This window comes from Cydia amplana, chromosome 16 (genome assembly GCF_948474715.1).
Source record: "Cydia amplana chromosome 16, ilCydAmpl1.1, whole genome shotgun sequence".
NCBI lineage: Eukaryota > Metazoa > Arthropoda > Insecta > Lepidoptera > Tortricidae > Cydia > Cydia amplana.
In genome coordinates this window covers 9,327,384-9,349,731 of record NC_086084.1, presented here as the reverse complement: position 1 = coordinate 9,349,731, position 22,348 = coordinate 9,327,384, and the positions used below count along the sequence as shown (strand labels likewise).

The 22,348-nt window shown below is 36.7% G+C and overlaps 1 protein-coding gene across 1 annotated transcript in view; it reads right to left on the bottom strand.

The window, feature by feature from the left end:
• Positions 1–22,348, bottom strand: part of LOC134654993 (protein dead ringer) — a 148,607-nt gene that overhangs the window by 70,871 nt on the left and 55,388 nt on the right. The window lies entirely within an intron of this gene.

Here is a 22,348-nt window from a genome sequence, read left to right as displayed (position 1 = left end):
GACATCATATCCCGAGAATTTTGTTTATCTGGTATAATCCAAACCCAAGTTATGAGGGTTCAAAAAAACGACGAAGCGCTTCGAGAAAAGGTAGGTAGTGCCCTTGCGCTTCGCTTTGCTCGTCTTGGCGGGGGCACTACCGTGCCCCCAGATTTTTCCTAAAAATCACATTGTCATTATTTTAAATTTCTTATAAATCCAAATTTACACAAACAGACTGAACATGTGCGCTTTCTTCCAGTCCCGATATATTTATAAAACTTCCCTTCCCCTTAATGAACTAGTGATAATTCCAACTCCCTCTAATCACCTAACATCACACACGTCGTTTCGCACGGGGCGAAGATTTATCGACGTACTTTTAATTAACACCCAATCGCCCTCGATAGAACAGCCTCCGATACCACAATAGCCCCGCACTCGCCAATTGAACTTTAATTAGGAGATGATCGCTCAATTTCGCTGCGCTTTCTCATGGGCAATTTATTTGGCCGATGGCTAATTTACGTGAATGAGGAACACGGGCAGTGTTGTGGCGAAATTATCATTATAATGCGAAAAATAAAATAAAATATGTCTAATGAGATAAAACTTTTTTTTGTCAAAAGCTAACATACCTATGTATATTTCAGATTAGGTAGTATTTAATTCCGTAGCCACAAATATTTTAATAAAAAAACCGGCCAAGTGCGAGTCGGACTCGCGTTCCAAGGGTTCCAGTACATTAAGTCCGACTCACGCTTGACTGCACATTTCTAATAGGTTTTCCTGTCATCTATAGGTAAAGAACTATTTTGTATATTTTTTTCAAAATTTTAGACCTAGTAATAGTTTCGGAGATAAGAGGGAATGGTCATTTTTTGCCTATTTTCTTGAATAACTGCTAAACTATTAATCCTAAAATTATTAAAAAAAATATTATTGAGATTCTTACAATGAGCTCTTTCATTTGATATGTAACACGTTATAGTTTAAAAAAAAACTTTTTTTTTTAATTTTCTCATTTACCCCCCAAAAATGGCCCTCATATATAAAATTCATTTATTTACGTTACACGTCCATCTTTGGGTCACAAACTTACATATGTGTGCCAAATTTCAACTTAATTGGTCCAGTAGTTTCGGAGAAAATAGGCTGTGACAGACGGACGGACAGACAGACAGACGCACGAGTGATCCTATTAGGGTTCCGTGTTTTCTTTTTGAGGTACGGAACCCTAAAAATAGATAACTTAAGACGTCCACGATAAAGATATTTAGCACTATATCTGTTCTTGAAACACTGTTATCAAGTTTTTTTAAAAAGATAGCGTAAGTATTGCCAAAACCTAGATATCGGCGTAAACCTTCAATCCAACACAAAACCCGTTTGGAACATTCAGGCGGGCACTAGGTACCTACATCAGGTCTGCAAATAATTGCCCGTAGCATGCAACCCGGAGTGCACGCACCATATTGATAGTGATTGCAGAACAATAAGAACAAGGCGATCGCTCGTTCGCTAGGGATGCTAGCAATAGGTAAACGTGCGTATTTTACACCAATCAAAATAGTTATTTTCGATACAAGTGCGAAAAAGAGGAAATTCGAAACGAGTGGCGATAAATAAAACACGACCGAAGGGAGCGTTTTAAATCGACACGAGTTGCGAATTACCTATTCGCACGTGTATCGAACAACGTTTTACAGTACATATGGCACTTTAAAGTTTCGACATACACACGAAAAGTGCTATTTTACGCACTAATGCGGAAAAGAAGCGCCATATGTACTGTAATAATTATTTATTTTGTACCCAATATGTTTATAATTTGCATTACTTACTCGCAACATTTTGTCTTTTAAACAATATTAGGCACTTTAATTATATTATGTTACAAATACCAAGACGGCCAAAATCCCAAATATCCCAATGCAGCTACTTTCAGGCTTTCCTTTCCGAGATCGGCAACTACTTTTGACACATAAGGTAGTCTATAAAGCACGTACAAAGTTATAAACTGCCAGTAAACGACTAGCGGCCCAATTCGAACAATGTTTCAGATGTCACAGCGATACGATACCGATCTGTCAATCTCAAAACTGACGTTTTTGGTTGAGGAAATGTTGCTTTTGACGCGGACAGATCGGTATCGTATCCCTGTGACACCTTATAAGCATTTTTGGAATTACTTAATACTTGATTACTGATTTAGTAGTCGACAAAATCATGTAGGTACATTTGAGGATTTGAAGTTATAAGTCTGCCAATATGTGACTGTGTACAATTGTACATAGTTTCGGTCAAGTTCCGCGGGTATTATCCCCGATACGCATCGCGTACCCCCATCACTGTCGATCTCTAGGCTGATTCCGCCATCACTCACGGGTATTATGCATGTTTCACAATAATTAAAGCAGTGTGTAAAACACCTATAAACTGCCAGTAAACGGGTAATGGACTGGGTTCATTATGACGCCACGCCTTCCCGGTAGGTGGCGCGCCCTGGCCTTTATACACGGCCTTTTTGATTGCATCGTTTCTAGTCACTTATTGGCACTGACTTAATATAAAAGAAATAGACACACAAAGCAGAACAAAAACGTCAAGAAATGTGGATCCCAATGACGTTTCGCACCATTTGCATTGATGATAAAAACGCTTACGTAAATTTTGAGTCAAGATAAATGTTTCGTACAGAAAAGAGCTTAATGTCGTAAGCATTAAGTGTCAAATTTGCAAACATAAGTACCAACACTGTTAAAAAATTTAGTCCGATGGCACTAAACGTAACGTATTTACGTCAAACGAGAATAATGAACGAATGGAGTCACTTTGGTACACTTTAATATGTATTACTGTACAGGAAAACCAATTGAAGTAATAAATAAAACAAATTTAATTTAATCGGGAGCTCAAATAAAATTAATTCGTGGTTCAAATTCAAACAAATTAAATTTTTAATTCGTAAGTATACGTCTTTAAATACTAATTTCCTTGAAATAAATTCTACTTATTAAATAACTGTGTATTTAAGATCTACATTTACTCATAGCGCGGGTGCACGGGGACATTTAGATACTGATTGGATTTTTTTTATAAAGTCTACCTATACTTTATAAAAAAAATCCTGTGGTTGTCACTGTGTTCCGATAGGTTTAGCATTTACAGTTAGTCGATATAAGCCCTTATTGGTGGTGTATATGTCGGAAACAGGGAAATGGGCCGAACACACAAGTGCCGTTTTGCCTTGTTTAAAACTGCATCACCTCTATCTCTTGCTATAATTAAATAGCAGTCCACTTTGCACGTCGCATAGGTTTTCTTGGAAATCTTGAATTTAAACATAATATTATTTCTTATGAATTCCATATAAAAATATAAAAAAATATTGACCTCACATCGACTCATTAGATTTTTGTTCCTTAACATCCCTTCTTTGGTACTAACAAATTAATTTATTCAAAACCATAAAATTACCACCAGATTACATAAATTATGTAATGCTATCCAAAGAACTAACCGAAAGAAATACATTCCATCCTTTTTCCTTGTTTTATCATTGTTATTTTTACATATTTTAACGGCACATTTCGTAATTGTTGACAACTTCACATTTGAGCGTTTCAAACAAGACTAAACGAAAAAGTAATGCATGATCTGTTTTGACATCACTTTTGTGGGGCCATTTTTGGCGGCTGATTGGGTATCCAGTTCTTTATACTATATCAATGCTTATTGGATTAATTTTGTGTGATGAAAATAGATAGAAGTCACATGTTAGGCCAATATTCAAATCGTCTGTCGCAGAAAACTGAACAAATATTACACACAAGACACAGATGAATATTTATTTGTGACATACTCGGTTATCGATTGTTGAGAGAAGAGTATTTAATTCGATTCACCTTCCTTGTAATTAGATTTAGACCAGGATCTCTAGAACTGTGTCGTATGCATAGTTGTTAGACCGCAGTTTGACTTCTGATCCTTGTATAGCGGTGCTCCCAAGCTTCAAGGAACTCGATGTTGCCGGGCTGAAAAGTGGTGCCGTTTCCACCACCAGCCCCTTGAATTTTCCCCTTACAATTCTCATACATTCGCTGTCGAAAAAAATTAACTTTTTTCACAAATAGGACTTATGTGGGTCTAGCTCTTAGCATATTTGCACCACCTAATTAAAAATGATATCGATTGAAAGTACGTTTAATTGCCTTTACAATGACATATTTTTTGTTTGCAAAAAATATTATTTATTTGAGTTTTTGACTTTAAAAAAAAAGTTGCAAATACAAGTTTGAAGGGCCGGTGTTGTGTATGTTTGCAAAAGGAGAGGCCCGTATGAAATGTGCATCATAAGAACCTTTTTTTAGCATTTTGAAATGTAGTTTTCAATTTATTTAGACCACTGAAAAACGTGATAAATGCCAAAACGGCTGAATTCACTTACCATGAACATATTACACGACCCAACTCTTATTAGAACTAGTCCACCATTTTAACTGATATAGCTCCAGTAGTTTCTATTATTAATGATAATTTTCTGTCTTGAGTTATGAAACGAGCATTAAACACAACTTTATCTAACATCTGTTAAGTGCATAAGTATGATCCTGACCATTTTCAGGCCGTTTTTACCATAACGGAGACGCTTTAGAAATTAGCATAACGCGCCACCCTTCAAACAGTTATTTTCATGTTTTTTTCAATCATGTTAAACTCAATAGGATAATATTTTCTGTAAACTTAAAATATGTCTTTGTAAAGGTAAATAAACGTTCTTTCAATTAATACTAATCTTAATTTGGTAGTGCCAATACCCTAAGATCTAGACCCACATAAGTCCTATTTGTGAAAAAAGTTTAATTTTTTCTACAGCGATTGTATGAGAATTGTAAGCGGAAAATTCAAGGGGCTGGTGGTGGAAACGGCACCACTTTTCAGCCCGGCAACATCGAGTTCCTTGAAGCTTGGGAGCACCGCTACAAGGATCAGAAGTCAAACTGCGGTCTAATAATTATGCATACGACACAGTTCTAGAGATCCTGGTCTAATTAGAATTCCACCTTTCTTGTAAGAAATGTTTGAAGAAGTCAAATTCCTTACTAGAAACTTTTTGTGAACACGTAAATAGGTTGCTGCAAATGATTGCTTGATTTTTGGCATCAGGGACGGGAAGAGAAAACAAAAGTACACGGTGGATACCACTTCTTGCGGAACCTTAAGCTTCTCAATGGCATATCCGTCTCCGCATACCGCGCATGAACTCAAAACATTAACAATCGCACGAAAAACCATAAAACCTTGTTTACTTCTAAGAAATTCAAGAATCACATATTTTAGTTGCGGAGAGACGCGTAACGTTCTCAGGAGATAAATTATAGAAATTGATAAAACAATGGATCAAGATACAAAGTGGTGCACAGTTGGGCGGGTCGTAAAGACGAAACGTTGCAGGCCCCTCTGTGATCGCGCTGTCCAAACAAATCATGCGCACCTCGAGGAGACTTGCGCGCTATCGGGCAGCGCTTTCAGCGTCTACTTCTAGACGTACATTACTAATCAAGCGCTTTTATCGATGAATAGCCAAGAGATATAATAATGGCGTAAATCGTTGCGAAATAATTAACGAACTCGTCATTAAAACTGTAATTTCGTAAGACAAATTTTATAGGTTTTTCTTTATCTGTAACCTTTCAGTAGACCGCCCCTTCCTAGCATTGCCTTCATGAGTGTATGTTTGTTTTCGTACAACTCATTAAGTGATTTCTCCGTATAAGTGTAATTAGGGACTGATCAAAGGGTTCTGGGATGTTTTGACGCGTTCCCGAGGATTCCTTGTATTAAGACGGCAAGGATCAGTCTGTAAGAAGTTTGTTTTGATGGGTAAAGCTAAGAAATCAAACAATAGCATTTGTGTAAGTGCCGCCATTATCGGATCATGCAGTTGCACATTGTATTATATTTCTTTTGGTAATAAATGGTTTCAAAATAGTCATGAAATTCCATCGATTTTCAAATTAGTACAAACTATTAAAAGAAGTTGATTTATTATATAGCATGTGGCGTTACAACTAGGGAACAAATCAAATTATTTTATTAAATATTTTGATTTGTGTTTTTTAAGTATAGGTACTATAGGTAGTCACAATACTATATTATATTACATACCTATAAATTATAAACTGAAATAGATGTCACATTCTCGGTTTGACATTTCTGGAAGATGTGCTGAAACTGCGATTATATATTTTTATGTTTTTTTTACAATTAGAATTTTCTTCATACATGTAATCATTAATGTACCCGCGATTTCTTGACCGAAACCTGGAGGTATGTTCAAACCAACTAATTAATATCATTTTGAGATCACTCGCCAGAGCATGTCGCTCTTACTTATTATGTATGTACATATATTGGTGCGAACAAGATTCGCTACAAGTAACACATTTTCCAAAGTTCGAATGCCGCTCCTAGGCAATAAACCGCATTTGTTATGGCTCTCGGTGAAAACGCAATTGGCGTGTACGGCAACCGCTTAATTATGTCAAGTGTTTTATTTCATCGCTTACAGTACCAGCCCATACCGTACCTAATCGTGAACAATCTCTAACGTGCCGTCTCAAATCTCCTACGCCCTGATCTTGAAAATATCTGTATAAAAAAAATACTGCCAGGCAACTATATAAATTAAATGGCTTATGTTATCAAACCTCGACTTCGCAGTAGTTCCCTAAGGATATCTATAATATACATGTTCTTAGAGGCAGATCGAATCGGTGGTTATAATGGCATATTGTCGCGGGCCCGACAAAGCCTCCGCGGCACCACCATGCCGAGACTTAATAAACAATTATGCAATAAAGTGTAAAAATGCTGTTCGGTATTTTATCGACCGAGTCGCCCGCACATTTTATTGTTGTAACCCCCTTAAAAGTGGAATCCACCGGCTTTGTGATTTCTATATTGTTTTAAAAGAAAATCCAACATAAGACTGACTCACAGACTGAACCCAATAAAAATACAGCGTATATTTAAACGTAGAGTAGACTACAAAGTTATCAAAAAGTCCGGACTTCTTTACAATAGCCCAGTATCATTGTCCACCAAAACTTCAATCCATAGACTGATATACTGTTTACTTTTTCTACAATAGTCCCAATGCCTGCTGCGACCGGTTCATGAGTGTCTATTGTTGCACCTGTGAACGGGTTCCAGCAGGCGTTCTACATGACATCAAAGCTCTCCAAGGGGCCTCTACGTATTGGATCTATATCCCCACGCAAGCCTATCAAAAGACCGGGATTTATAGGCCCGTGATCCCAAAAAAAGGAGATACAAATAATAATAATAAATATTCTTTATTGTGCACAATACAATTAAAAATACACAGAAATTAAATTCAGATTAAAAGCTAGGTAACAACAGGCGGTCTTATCGCTAAGAAGCGATCTCTTCCAGACAACCTTTCAGTAGCAGGAAACTAAGGACTTACAACATTGAACGGGTAGTGCCGATATACATTATATATGTATTTGTAAAACAAATATCACGGGAGCTGTTTTGTATTCGGCTGATCCTTTTACTAAGCCAACTATGAAAAAATGCAAACAAACAGTTTACAATTTACAGCACGATTTCTAACGGAATAAACATGTTTTTTAGCACATCCGTCCTCGATGGATCGGTAAAACGAACTATTTCGGCCGCCAAAATCACTCTAAATATAACGGTAATTATCAAACATGCCTGAAAGCGTGGCTCAATAATAATATCACATCTGAAGACTCCCTAGTTTTGTGAGCAAAAAATTAAATGCTGTAAATTTTAAATGAGAACAGGAAATGATAACCCGCGGGTCGGGCGCCTGCACCCCTCACACATACGCACGTAAACAGACAATTAAACCCACACATACAAACGCCAAATATAAACCAAAATTCGTCTTGTTCCTCCCCGAAAAATACTGGTCGTGAAACGCACACATGCAAAACGATATTAATGAAGCAGCACTTGTAAATTCCTAATTTAAATAATGAGCTCTCTAAGCGTGACTTACTCTTATTCCATGGAAATCAGCATCATATTATGACCATCAAAAACCACTACGCAAAGTTTGAAGTGTAAGTACTTAAGGCCTTCCATCGACTTTACCTAAACCATATCTTTTTATCTCATCGAAATGAAATATCGCCGCAGGCGATGGTGGAGCATTTTTATCCACGTTTCAAGCACACGATAACTGTAAATTTTGTATTTCAAGGGGATTTAATCGTCGGCTCAAGGATTCGGGACATTTTTTGTCCGGGCTTTTGGATTTATTTATTTTTTGCTTGGGGTGGCAATCTGGAAATTTTAGAATAATCTCTGAAGAGGGCTGGAGCCACATGTGCAGGCGCACCGGCGGCGATAAACATTTTATAGGAATGTTCGAAGCAAAAACTGCTAACCAAATGTCGGTGTCGATTTCCAAGCTTACGCAAAGGAAGTTGTAATTTTAATAATTGCGTTACGATATGACATTTATTCACTCAGTTATTTATTACCAAAAATTCTCGCGAATGTGAAATTGCTTTTAAACTTTAATGAGTGAAACTCCCGTCGTCTTTATCTCATGACAAATAAAATACTTATTTTACAAATGTACTGACACTGCAGTCGATTCCCGGGAGTGGGTAGTACAATTCATGATATTTACTCGTAATACATCTTGAATATTTTATTGTATGTACCTACGACAGCAGCGAAAAGATAAAACATCATTTTGCCAACTTTGAGGATTAAGTTGAAATTAAGTTAAATTTACTATAATTTGTTTTTTCTTTGAAGTACGCAGACTTGCCAAAACAAGCACCAAACATGGAATTACGACACAAACACGCACGTCCTTGATACTACATTGAGGGATCTATTTACGTACAGCAGATGCCCCCATGTCCCGTGCGGGCTATTTCAGGCTACCCTTCGTCTCTTATTCACCATTCATCAACCAAATCGTCTATCACACTCGTGCTTAAGTAATTATCTGCGTGACGGTAAAGGATGCATGCGATCGGAGGGATCGAGAATCTTCGTTTTGTCCTCGTGCCGGCACTTTTGCGTGTAATAAGAGTATGTTGTTGGAGGCGCGAGATGTCGCTATGAAAAAATAATAAGGAGGAGGAATTAATACATGACAGAAAGATGAAGTGAGCGAGGGTGCAGTTTTTCCCTTTCAGCATAATTCAAATTAAATTTAACTATTGCATCACGCATATATGTACTTGATTTAATATAAGCCAAAGCGGGCGGAAATTCATAAAACGTCAACTTCCTACGTTAGAACTGATTCCCTCTCTTTATACTTCCGACTTTTATCAGTATATTAGCAACATAAACGCGCCCTGCTGTTGCTGTTTAGCGTCCGTTTCTATCTAAGCTACATCCTACAATATAAGTCTGCCAATTCAATCCAGATAAGTACCTACATGGTGAAAGCAGGAATCTCATTGACCAAATGTCAACCGTAGTGGCCATCGTGTATCCACTGAAAGCGCGGAAAGGTTTTCAACAAAATCATAAGTAGTCAAATTTGCATTAGGTAGGTAAGTACATATTTGTCAACCTCTCGATGTGAAAGACAGTGCACAACAAAGTCGATATGAACTTCGTAAAGATACTTTTGCCATGTCCAGCAGGCGTATTATGGATCGCTTTATCCACGTGATAAAATAACTGTCACTTTTTAACTCCACGGGATAGAAAGTGACGGACACCGTTTTATCACGCTGTCACGTAGACAAAAACGGCCATCATATCCGTACTGCAGTGGGAATCTTTGGGCAGTTGATGCTGATGATCGAGAAAGCAAATTATAGGTGAACCAGGATCTATTGAGGGTGCGCCATGTTGCGGAATTTCACTGGAACTAATTTTTTCATACTACACTGAATTGTCACCCTATACATGAGAATAACAGCGCCCTCTTGACAATTATCATATATTAGGTCAGGCTATAATGATGACGTAGAGCAATGCTACTCGATCTCGCGTACTATTAATACAGTACATCAATCTGCTAAGGCTCGCAAATGCCACTCTCGCGCCATATGTATCGGCTCAACGCACATTAACGTGTCGGGTGTCCCGTCCGTCACTTGCACTATGCAACTCTATTTATATCAAACGCGTTTGATTTCGTGTCAGAGATTGTGCTAAAACTTTATCTCGGTACTGTGATTGGTGTAAAATATTTTGAATTGATCCAAGTTTTAAGTGCGATTGGTATTATAAATAGTTTTTGATCATAAAAATATTCCGTGTAGCGGCCATCTCTGACGTGATTCCGATGTGTAACTAATTGACAAAACCTTGTGAAACTACCGTGTCCATACAATTCATAGCGCGTTGGGATCGCTAATGTATTCAGTGTAACATATTTTAAGCAAACAAGCCATGATATATTAAATAACCTTATAAGGAAGCCATGTTTGTGGACGTGGGCCGCCATGGGATTAAGCGTATTTGCTTATAAAATATTCGATTCATATTATAGTGTGACGTTTAGAGTAAAAATATATATCCAACTTAAAAACCTCCTTCTTTTAACATAACAATAGGTTGAGTATGTACATTAATTATAACTTATAGGTAACTTAGTATGTTGAAAAATACTTGGCACCTAAAAATAACGCATTCGGATCATTAAACTCAGTACCTACAGGCTCCAAGGTTTCAATTGACAGTTGTTAACGGTACAATACAACCTATACGGCTACCATCAATTTGGCACTAACATAAACGCCTTCGAGAACGTAATTTACTTTCTATACATCTCGCTCGTACTCGCATATTTGTGCAAACGAGACGTATAGAAAGTAAATTACGTTTTCGATAGCGTAAATGTCAGTTTTGACACTGTCAGTGACTCATGGTACGGGCACTAGTGATTTTGGCAAATGATCACGACATTACCCTATATGTACCTATAGTTTGTTCTTTTGATATTTGATACGTATTAGAAATATTAACAAATCAGTCATTCAACCAATGATAATATACAACCTCAACCCTTTTACTAAGACTGACTGAATATATGGTGTTTTGAATCTACAGTCATACATGTACTTACTTAGTATTATGTCATGTAGGTAGATACATTCTTTGGATACATTATACTATGCCGAAAGACTGAGTCACGTGGTTTTGTTTATTTACATTCTTTTTACAACCTAAAAGGACTAACTGTTATATTGCAGATTTACTTAATTTTATTTAAACCACATACTTAATATGTAGTACAGTCAGCAGCAGAAGTTGCTAAGCGGGCCAGGTGTTCATAATGATCTTGACGCGACTTTATTGTTAAGAGAATCGCGTCAACGTAATTTTGACCACCTCGCCCGCTTAGCAACTTCTGCTGCTGACTGTACTGTAAGAACTCACAATTGGTTTAAGAACTTCACAATATTAAGGATAAATGTAATTTCGTAAAGATATCACATGGCATGGATTAAATAAAGCCTTGTTGATGTTGTTCAATATTTGACATTGCCTTATTATTTATGCATTGTGAATGATTTGGAGTGTACATACATTTCTTGTTTAATATTTAATTACAAATTACGTTTGACGACTGGTCTGGCCTAGTGGGTAGTGACCCTGCCTGTGAAGCCGCGGTCCTGGGTTCGAATCCCAGTAAGGGCATTTATTTGTGTGATGAGCACAGATATTTGTTCCTGAGTCATGGTTGTTTTCTATGTATTTAAGTATTTGTATATTATATATATCGTTGTATGAGTACCCACAAGACAAGCTTTCTTGAGCTTACCGTGGGGCTTAGTCAATTTGTGTAATAATGTCCTATAATATTTAATTGAATAATTTAATTTAATTTAAAATGACATGTACGTTTTTACAAAAAAATATAAATAAATTTTAATGTTGTGCTTTTTACGCAATTGCAAAGGGACATGGAATGAAAACATGCATGTTAATAGCCACATGTGACACGTGTGCAGTTGTGATAGCGCTCCCGCCAAACGACGCGCCGGCGCAGGACATAGGCGCAAGCGCGAAAGAGGAAATCAATCAAAATAAAGTTTTTTTAAATCTTATCTTTCTTACAAAATCTCAAAAATCTTATCTTTCTTTTTCGTATAGATTAGGTACTACGTACTACGGGTTTTCTTTTACTAATTACGCTTATAGGTAGGTCAGTGTTGTGAATAACGCTTATTTTTAGGCTTAAAGACTCGTAAGTCTTGAAGACTCGACTATATTTGAGAATTGTATTTACATATTTATTTTACGCGTATGGATGTAAGAAATCGTCTTTGCCACCTTTGAGGTGTTAAGCCTCGAGTCTTAAGGGTTCGAGTCTTTAAACCTCGAAATGAGCGTTATTCTCAACACTATTATAGGTAGGTATCACCCGGTTCAATAATAATAAATTGCGTCATATCTCAAAATTCGTAATTATCTTAGTTAATTCGATACCACGGTTTACCTAACACTAATAAAAAGAAAAACGTACTGAAGAGAGATTTGTAAATTTTTTGTAGTTTTGGCTTAGCCGAAGTCGGATTAAAAACAAACGGTATACCACAAGTAGAATATAACGTTAATCCTGGGCACGGCACCAAACTGTAACAAGATACTTATCCATTAAAAACAATCTTACTATCAGCAAAAGTATAAAAACGCTGGCCGTCTACGGCGTGGGTCTCCTGCGTCTCCCAGAAATAGCAAGTCAGCTGGGGTGCATCACTGCGATATCACGCCGTAGCTGCAGGCTCGTGTGGCGAGGGGTGGGGGGTGGGGGAGATGCGCGTGCGGCGATCAAATCGAAGCAAAATATCGTAAGAGATAGGAAGACTCACAAAGACAAAGAATATTTAATCAAGATTCAAGTATACGATTCTAAGTTTACATTATTTTATTTCAGCTCTGCAGAGACAATGATAATGATAATTCAAATACTGCCCGAGCTGTCGGACATTATTATAATGTTCAAAATGATCTGCACATGATCAAAATGACGAAATTATGAAAATTACTTAATTTAAGGTCAACCGAGGTAAATGCGTCACTTGAGGTAAATGCGTCTTTTAAAGATTTCTTCTAAACGGAACATTTTAGAACTATTGCAACCCTCTCTGTTTGAAGTGTGGTCACGGAACTTTTAATGCAGACGGCTTTAATAGTTATAACATGTTCCGTTTCATAAATGCTTGTTGCTTGGCCTACATGAATAAAGTATATTTTGACTTTGACTTTGACTTTGAAGAAATCTTTAAAAGACGCATTTACCTCAAGTGACGCATTTACCTCCGTTGACCTTATGCAAGATTCAAATGTGATCTTCAAATATATTCTATTTAGGTAATTAGACTTTAAATTTTATACGACGAAGACTGAAAATAACTTATTTGACCTGGAGGTCAATTATATTCGACGTCAGCTCTAATGAATATAATAAGTAACCTAAACATTTATAAAGAGCTTTTTCTTTATAAACCTCAATCGTCAACTATACTATTATATATGTATATAAGTATGTCCATCCGCCTGCTCAAATGCGTGACAACTATCTCAAAGGGGTAGTGAGTAAGTCAGATAATGACATTATAATGTAAAAATTCCTACCGCCATCAACCGTAACCGTTCAAGGAACCAATAACATTATTATTCTACCTTCGAGTTGCGTCACAGCCATTTTATATACCTACCTCGTTTGTCGACAGATAGTGAATGCGATAGACTCTGCACCTTGGAGGATATAATCAAACGGAGACGCCATGTCTGTAATTTTCTGTACAAAACAGTCTGCCGATTTTTGCGGGGGAGGGGAACGTCAAATGTATGCGTAACGTAAAAATAGCCATGTCAGATAAACGTCAGTCCATACATTGTGTATGACCGTTGGCCGCCTATTTTCGACAGAGGGGAAAGCCTGTTAATGGCTACTCCGTTTAGTTGTATCCTCCAAGCTCTGCACCGATTTATGTACGGCCATTTTAACAGATACACTCTTTTGTGACTAGTTAAGTAAACAAAGGTTTAACTTTGATTTTAACTATTTGTATTATTATAATATACAGATGACAGGGTCGCGTGGAGAAACGAGGGTAGGCCTTTGCCCAGCAGTGAGACACTAAAGAAGGCTAAAAAAACATACTATTACTATATTATGCTATTCATCTATATTTATATACATATATATTCTATCAGGATTTATTTACATTATATTTGCATATCTACAAATTATAATAAGGTATTATTTGTATTTTTTTATTTAGTAGGTAATAAACATTTTAACCATTGGAATATTTGTATTAAAAAAAAACATTAGTTAGTTATATGTAGGACATGAAAATATGGAGTATTTCTTTGTTTAAGTCGACTAGGTTTTGTTGGTAACAATTGCCTAAGTAATTTGTTTGTAGATATTGCCTTCATGTAACTAATATAATCTGCCAACCATTTTCGTATTGTATTGGATTATAACCATATGTACAGACACTTTAAGGCTAATTGCTCTATTTGTCGATAACAACCATAACCAACTGAATAATGAGTGGCCGTTCATTAAGATGGGAAATCTCAAGCTTTTTTTAATGTCCGACTAATTTGTGTACAGAAAATAGTTACTTATGTACAACCACGCGATAAGTTAAAATAACTAAGTTAATCTCAAGGCGGCTTATTAAAATTAGAGCCGGTTTTAAACTTAAACTAATTGGTTGAGTTATATGTTGGAGATTAACGGTTACTACAAAGTCGGCAAATATGTTTAAAGACATTAAAGTATTTGCCGATAGCGACGTAATGTTACCTATATATTATACCATAGCTAAAGATGTAAGTAGAGACCCAACTGTCTACTTCGCCATATTATGCCACAGAAGTTTACAGAACAGAGTGTAGGACCTACATGACACATATAACACAGAACAGAGTACCTATATACACTGTAGGTACTCTGTTCTGTGTTCTATGTGTCATACTTAACTTCCGAGTTTTGTATGTGTTAAGGCCTGAAATCCTAAATTTATGTGTACAAGTAAACCAGTGCGAATTCTACTTCTGAAGATAACTACCAATATAAAATGTAACATTCAAATACCGAATAAAATAAAATTATAGGCTGCTCGTCGCACAATGTCATAAAATATGCGAATAGTTTGAGTATAACTAGATGATTAGCTTTGTTGTCAGTTTAATCACTTTAAACACATATTTAGCGAAAGTTGACCGCATATAATTCACAAATGTAGCCGACCAGACCATGTCTATAAATTATCACATAACGACTGTTTGATTTATTATAATGTTCTAGGAAATATACATCTTAATTGCTCGTGTCAAATGACGTCTCGATTTGTTCTGAAACTGAAGTTAAACAGCGAAATATGACGTGTTTAAACGTCCAGTTCTGCCCACTATACGGTTTATTTTCTATGTTGTACATTACTATCCAAGTTAATTTATAGATTCAAATCTTTACTGCATTTATGTTCAACGAAATCGAGTCATCAGATATACAAAACGAATCCAATCCAAAAACGCAGTCGGCATTTCTAATCCTGACCACGGGTTCACATTTCTAATACCATCTGAAAACTAGAAAAATCATTACCCATATATGTACATAATTATAGTGCATAACTTTGTCAACTTACTCGTATGTAAAAAAAATACTATGGGTAAATAAAAGCCTTCGAAGCGTTACCACTTACAAGTATAGGTATGCAAATTCCTCCTACTTATTATTTAAGTTTATGGAACACTAGTGCATTGCAGAACCGTTTAAAGCCTCTTTCGAGGGTAAGTAAATCTCAAGTGTATAAAACATTCCACCAGCGATAAACGCATCGCGCGATAACGCGTCTAGACGATATAAATATCCCAAACACTCGAATACCAGCTCGATGGCTCACTTGGCTAATCGCCTGACGTTAAAATCCATTAAAAAAAGTTTCGTTCCGAACGCACCCATAACCTAGTGGCACTTTAAAAGGTTGACGGCGAATCTAATAGGTCGCATTTGAAAATGTGTTCGAGATAGGAGTTGGGTGCGTTTCTGGCACTTTCCAATGTTTTCTTTTGTTTTTTTGTTAATTTTACCGAATAAGGGAATGTGTTTACAAGGTTTTCGCCACTTGTTTAACCAAAAGATTGTTATTAACTTAAAGGCAACTTAATCGTGTAGCTTGAAAATTTTCTCCAATGCTTTTTTTCTAAGGTCTCATTTCGTTTCGTCTCGTTTTAGTTAATAATATACGATTAATAATATATTTACGATTATTTTCTCTCGGTTTTTCTCACACAAAACCATTCCAATTGTTATTTAATTAAAATAGGTAAAAACAAAACTAAATAAAAACGTTGTGCAGGAGCATAACTACTGAGCGTATAAAGGATTAAAACGCTCAGTAGTTATGGGATCACGTCTGAATTACGCCATAGACAAATGCAATAAAATCAAACGTAACTTCCATAAACAAAACGCGGCGGGGGTGCGCAGTGACACACTCAAATGACCCCCGCGCGTGAGCGCAGGACGTGACGCCAGGCAGCCGCACGCTTTCAATACATACTGACATTATCTTGAACTATTCACAATTTAACTGATAGAAGCGAATTTGTCAAAATTCCTCAAAGTGTATACCCATCTACGCATACTAGTATCTAATTATTACGAGTGAGATAACATTATGCTCAGAGAGCAAAGTTCCTTTATGTAAATACGGTAGGTAGTAACGGGTTTAAAGTTTTTGTTCATTTTTAAATAATAAAAAATATCGTGTTATCCGACGTGCCTTTTCTAGAAACATGTTATACTCTTGTTCTTTAGCATATAGTTAATAACTAAAATAATTAAGGTTATTGAATTATCATAAAACTGACTTAAATTCATTAGAAATTAGGTACGCTGTCAGTTTGCATGTTTGGAAACTAAAGTTTGTTTGGATATATGTGAGTATGTCGATCAAAATGTCTATCAGTATTAAGGATGCCTCATACACGACCGGGCCGGGGCCGGGCCGGGGCTTCCGGCGCTTCGTTTTCTATGGAAAGCACCACGTGATCACCGGTCAGCCGTCATAGAAAACGACATATCGGACGCCTCGGCTCGGCCCGGTCCCGGTCTAGCGAGAGTCATTCTTTACTGGCAGTGTGTGTCAGTCAATTTTATTGTTTTATCTAGTGAACTCAAAAGAAAAGACCGCTGTGAATAACGATTGAGACATTCGTTTGTTTGTACGTGGTCAAATAAGCCTTGATTTATTTAGACAATTAGGTACCTAAGTGTCCAAGTATTGACTGGATATCTAGGCACGATAGAAATGACCGTGGCTGAACATAAATAATGGATATTTATATATTTGCCATTAAGCACAACAAACACAACACAAGCAAACAGGAAAAGGGATGTACAAAGGCGAAAGGGCATTACTTTAGAGGATCTCTTAATCATTTATTTCCTAACTATATTTTTGATAGCAGTTAAGTTTCCTTAGATTATATAAACTTAAGTACAATGCTTCCTGAATATATAAAGTCAGGCAAAGTATATAATTCCCATATGACAAAATTGTTCTATCGTCGATCCAACAAGCCGTAATGGGGGCCAATAAAGCACGGCAATTCCCCGCGATGATTTAGGGCCGCGGCCGGGAAAACAGACTTTCCAGCATGGCCGACGTTTAGCACCAACATAACCGTGCGCGTAACGCGCTTGATTTATGCCCTTATTCCTCACACAATAAGATGCACCACACCTTCTACAGCCGCAATAAAACGTGGTAGTCAGCAACGCCCTACGCGGAGGGCGCGCTAATAATATGCCGAAAGACCTTTACGGTTTAGGTATTGCTGGAAGTTAATTCGATAATGCTAGTTGTTGTCTAGGTTAGGGTTGTTAGGATACAATTTAAACGGTTGGCGCGGTATTATAAAGGGTTTCACCCTCGCTTGGGGATAATGATATAGAAATTAAGTTAATTTCAAAACGAAAGGTTGAATTTTACCTACATTGCCGACATAGTCGTTGCTTAACATGCCTAATTTAAATCTCATTCGAATGCCACTTTACTTCTAACTTGAGTATGATAAGCCATTAAATAAAATATTTAGCCCCTGGTCTACAGTTTTATGTATTGAAAGAATGGCATAAAAGCCCAAACACGCGCGTAGTAATCTTAAAATTGTGATAGTCAATTGCGGAGTTTCTGACCACTAGATACGAGTACCATGTTACCAGCGCCCATTGTTGGAGATTCGGAAGTTAAGTTACAGACCTAGATTTTTTTTAATATTTAACTAAGCGTCTGACTACTGAGAAAGAAATCCAACACTATGATCTTTTTTATCGTAGCTGTTTCCCAGTAGCACAGATTATATAATAGTTCTTACGAACAGATACTTATCTCTCAAAGAAAACGCAAATACCTACCGTTTTGATACCTACACAAAAATACAATGGAGTGACCTTCAACGCACCGCTTCCCGCACCGCGCGCGCCGGCACAACGCTAGGGTTGCTGACGCTTAGAAATGATTTTACAAATAAGTAGGTACCTACCTACTCAAACTATAATTATATTCTATAGAAGATACTTACCTAAAATATAAGTTTTAATTGTCCAACTTGCATTAGAACTTGCCATATAAAATCATAGCGTACAATAACTATACATGAGTAAGATAAGTTGCAATTAGTTATTATAATATTCCGTTTATGCGTTTTATTCCGACAAGTGACTGCGAAACATTTTAAAAGGTCATATCTCCCTGCAGTAACCGCAGTGTTTACGCCGTTTTATAAACTACTTATATTGAGAATGTCTATCTATCTATACTATACTTTTCCTATCTATCGGAAGAGCAAAAACGGTTTTTTTAATTAATTTTGTTGTTTCTGCATCCATCGACATTACAAGCTGTGTTATTTGTTCGTGAAGAAGACATTTCTTTCGCATACAATTTGGCATATTCGAGCGCGCGGCGACGCGACGTGCGTGCGTGAGCGCGTGTGGCAACCAACTGGCTCGCAGTGTTGCCAGAGCGCTTCAAGCTTTTGTACGTAGGTACGTCAAAAAAGGTACGATTTGGGTAAAAAAAGTACGGAATTTTTTTTAGGATAAATTTCTTACAGAAATAATATTTCTGAAGAATCTGGACGGTCTACCGCGAATTCCTAAATTCGCAAAATGCGGGGATCTTTCTGTTTTACTCCAATGAAGGCGTAATTAGAGTGACAGAGACAGATGCCCGCAATTTGTGAACATCGATTTTCGCGGTTATAGCCCTGTTTGGAAAAAAAAATAACTTGAATAGTCCAGAGGGCCTACCGCGAACCACCTTCGACGTGTTGCCTGCCTCCCTGTCACACTTACGTACGAATTCATAAGTGAGACAGAGAGGTCACAAGTCAAAAGTGGTTCGCGGTTGACCCTCAGGTCTATAACCGCGAAAATTAAAGTTCGCAAATAGCGGGCATCTTTGTCTTTCATTCTAATTACGCCTTCATTGGAGTAAAAAAGAAAGATCCCCGAATTTGCTTATTTTGGTTTTCGCGGTAGGCCCTCAGATTCAAAAAGGTTATATTATAAAACAGCATCAGCGTTTGCCTACATTTTGCGATTGCAATTTGCAATAAAAAAAAGAACTGAGTATTTTAAAGTACACCAGCGGTTCTCAATCTTTTTTTTTTGACGGAACCCTTTTGGAAAGCGAAATACTTGAAGGAACCCTACAATAAAACAATAGTTTTTAGAAGTGTTTTTTTCATTAATAAGCATAATAGTTATGCTTATTTTATTATTCTAAATTCTTGCGGAACCCCTGCAGGGGTGTTGCGGAACCCTCAACTCATTTATTTTAAGTATTTCTCTCAGTAAATACATTTTAACATAAACAAAGTTAAATTGATATACATGAAAAATTAATGGCCGACCGAATTTTGACTATCTGAGTTTTGTTAAGACACAACTGCCAACTGCAACTGCTACTTGTAACTTGGACGTATATTGTCTATAATTTTAATTTCCTTATAGTATGTACCTACATGTGCATGGTACTTTTTTATGTTGGCCATTATTTTCAAATTAGAAATTTTGCCCCGAATTAACCAACATACCGAAATTTTTTTTTTTAAACTATCGTACTTCAAAAGGTACGAATTTAGTACGATGTACGCTGCGTACAAAAAAGGTACGCAAGGATCCAAAATAGTACGCAAAACCGTACTAAAAGGTACGATCTGGCAACACTGCTGGCTCGCTTTTCTACCGTGAACGGGAACAGATTCGTAGGTATAAAACCGAGCTCGCGCGGAGAGTTCCATAGGCCTGCCAGTAGCTTCATTCACTAAACAATTTGGTGTGCACTATATGCCCAATAAAGGTTAACCCTTAAAATAGCACCAGATAAATTAACACGACTAACCCACGCACACACAAAACCAATGGCAATTAACGTCATCTGGTAACGCGTCCAGAGACGCGTCCATATACAATGAGAACGGGTCTTTAAAACCACATCGGCTAACATATAGATTCGCACCTTCTCGGCAATTCTCCACAACTCGTTCTACTAAATGTTACTTCATTGTAAGTCATTGTGCTCGATTATTGTGGGGCTGCAAATTGCAAGATGGTGATGAATAAACGCGTGCCTCCAACTCTTTTACAGACCACAAAGACCTCGTGACCGACGCCTTATGGCACGTGAAAGGCTGCCTACTAAATACATCCACAGTACACTTATCGCAATCGCACTATGTGAAATATAATCAATTTAATAGCATGTAATTAGGACTTTGTCTCAAAGAACAAATGGGTTAATTTTTGCCTTATTCAGGTTTACAGACGTTTTTTTCTTAACACTCTAGCTGTTAAAGGCCGCCAAAAAAAAGTCCGAAAAGACACGTCATAAGTTTCATGCACTCCTTGAGTCACTTTTATCATACAATCTGTCTATTAAGTGCATGTACACATGACAAAAAAATGTGTAGGATACAAAATGTCAAAAATCACACCGGGAAATGGGTCAATAACGCTGTATTTACCCGAGTTGGACCAACGAGTACTTAAGTGTAGTGTTACCATACCGTTAAAAAGTGGTAAGTTCCCAGTATCGCCGTGCGATCGTGATCGCCGAACAATATTATATTTGTATCTCAATTGTATCTCATCCCGTTCTCTTTGATGAACAAATTCACAGCTCGTTAAGGATGTACGCACAATGTGAAAGTGTTAACGATGCGGCCGCTTTTCACCGTAACTTTCTTAAAGGAATTTTGGCGTGAATGGCCTGCCAGTGTGATAATCATAAACTGACAGGTCAAATTGCATTTCTCAAACATATGCCACAATATTACAATAATAGGTTTGAATTAATATGCTTTGAAATGAAACTATGGGTTTAAAAAAAGAAAAAAGGTAATTTGTATAAATGTCATGATAATTACAACACTAAAAGATCTTTAATTCGGGCCGGGCTAAAGTTAAATTATAATAAAACACAAAACTTGTGATAAATAAACTTTTGATTGAGAAAATTTTTACAGGACAACCCATTATATTCAATAAGTGAATTTTTTGACATAACTGTATAATTTATAATCTCGTTCCTATTTTTGACATTGTTTTCGTTTAATTATTGTTATTATTTGACGATCCTTCATAGGTGATTTTTTTTCATATTATGAATTTATTTGGATTAAGTATCTTGCAAAATTTTTAAATGCAGGTATTTCTGACGATCACTATATAGATTCTTATAAATTGACATTAATGTAATTTGTACTGTAATCATATGTTGTGAAATAAATAAATCTAATCTTTCTAATCTAAAGGATTGATGTTATTTGATTGAATTATTTAAAAAAAATAAAGAAAAAAATAGCCCCAAACATGTAGCTTTAGATTGGTCACATCGAAAAATCGATCCTAACAAATCATCTGCCTATCCTACATAATAGCTAGGGTCGCAAACATGTTCCACTGAATGCAAATTCGATAAATCCAGACCCCTAACAAGCGTATTACCAGTAATCACATCGTCCCTTACTTGTTTTGACACCCCACCCCATGAAATATGTAACAAAGCGAACGGGTTGCCATTGTGGAGAGACCACTCGCATTGGACACGAATGTGACAACCCTGAATAACTTACCGAGGGTTCGATTGACTCGCTCGATTATGTTATTGTGGGCTCAGTAAATGTTTGTGATTTATTTGTACCGAAGGGAAAGTATTATGATGCAAATTTAATGTTGTGGAGGCATAATTCTTTTCCGTTGTACAAAATCTATTATATCCTCGTCAATGACCTAAAATATTACGTACCTACCTAAAATATCCGTATAACCACTAAGAAT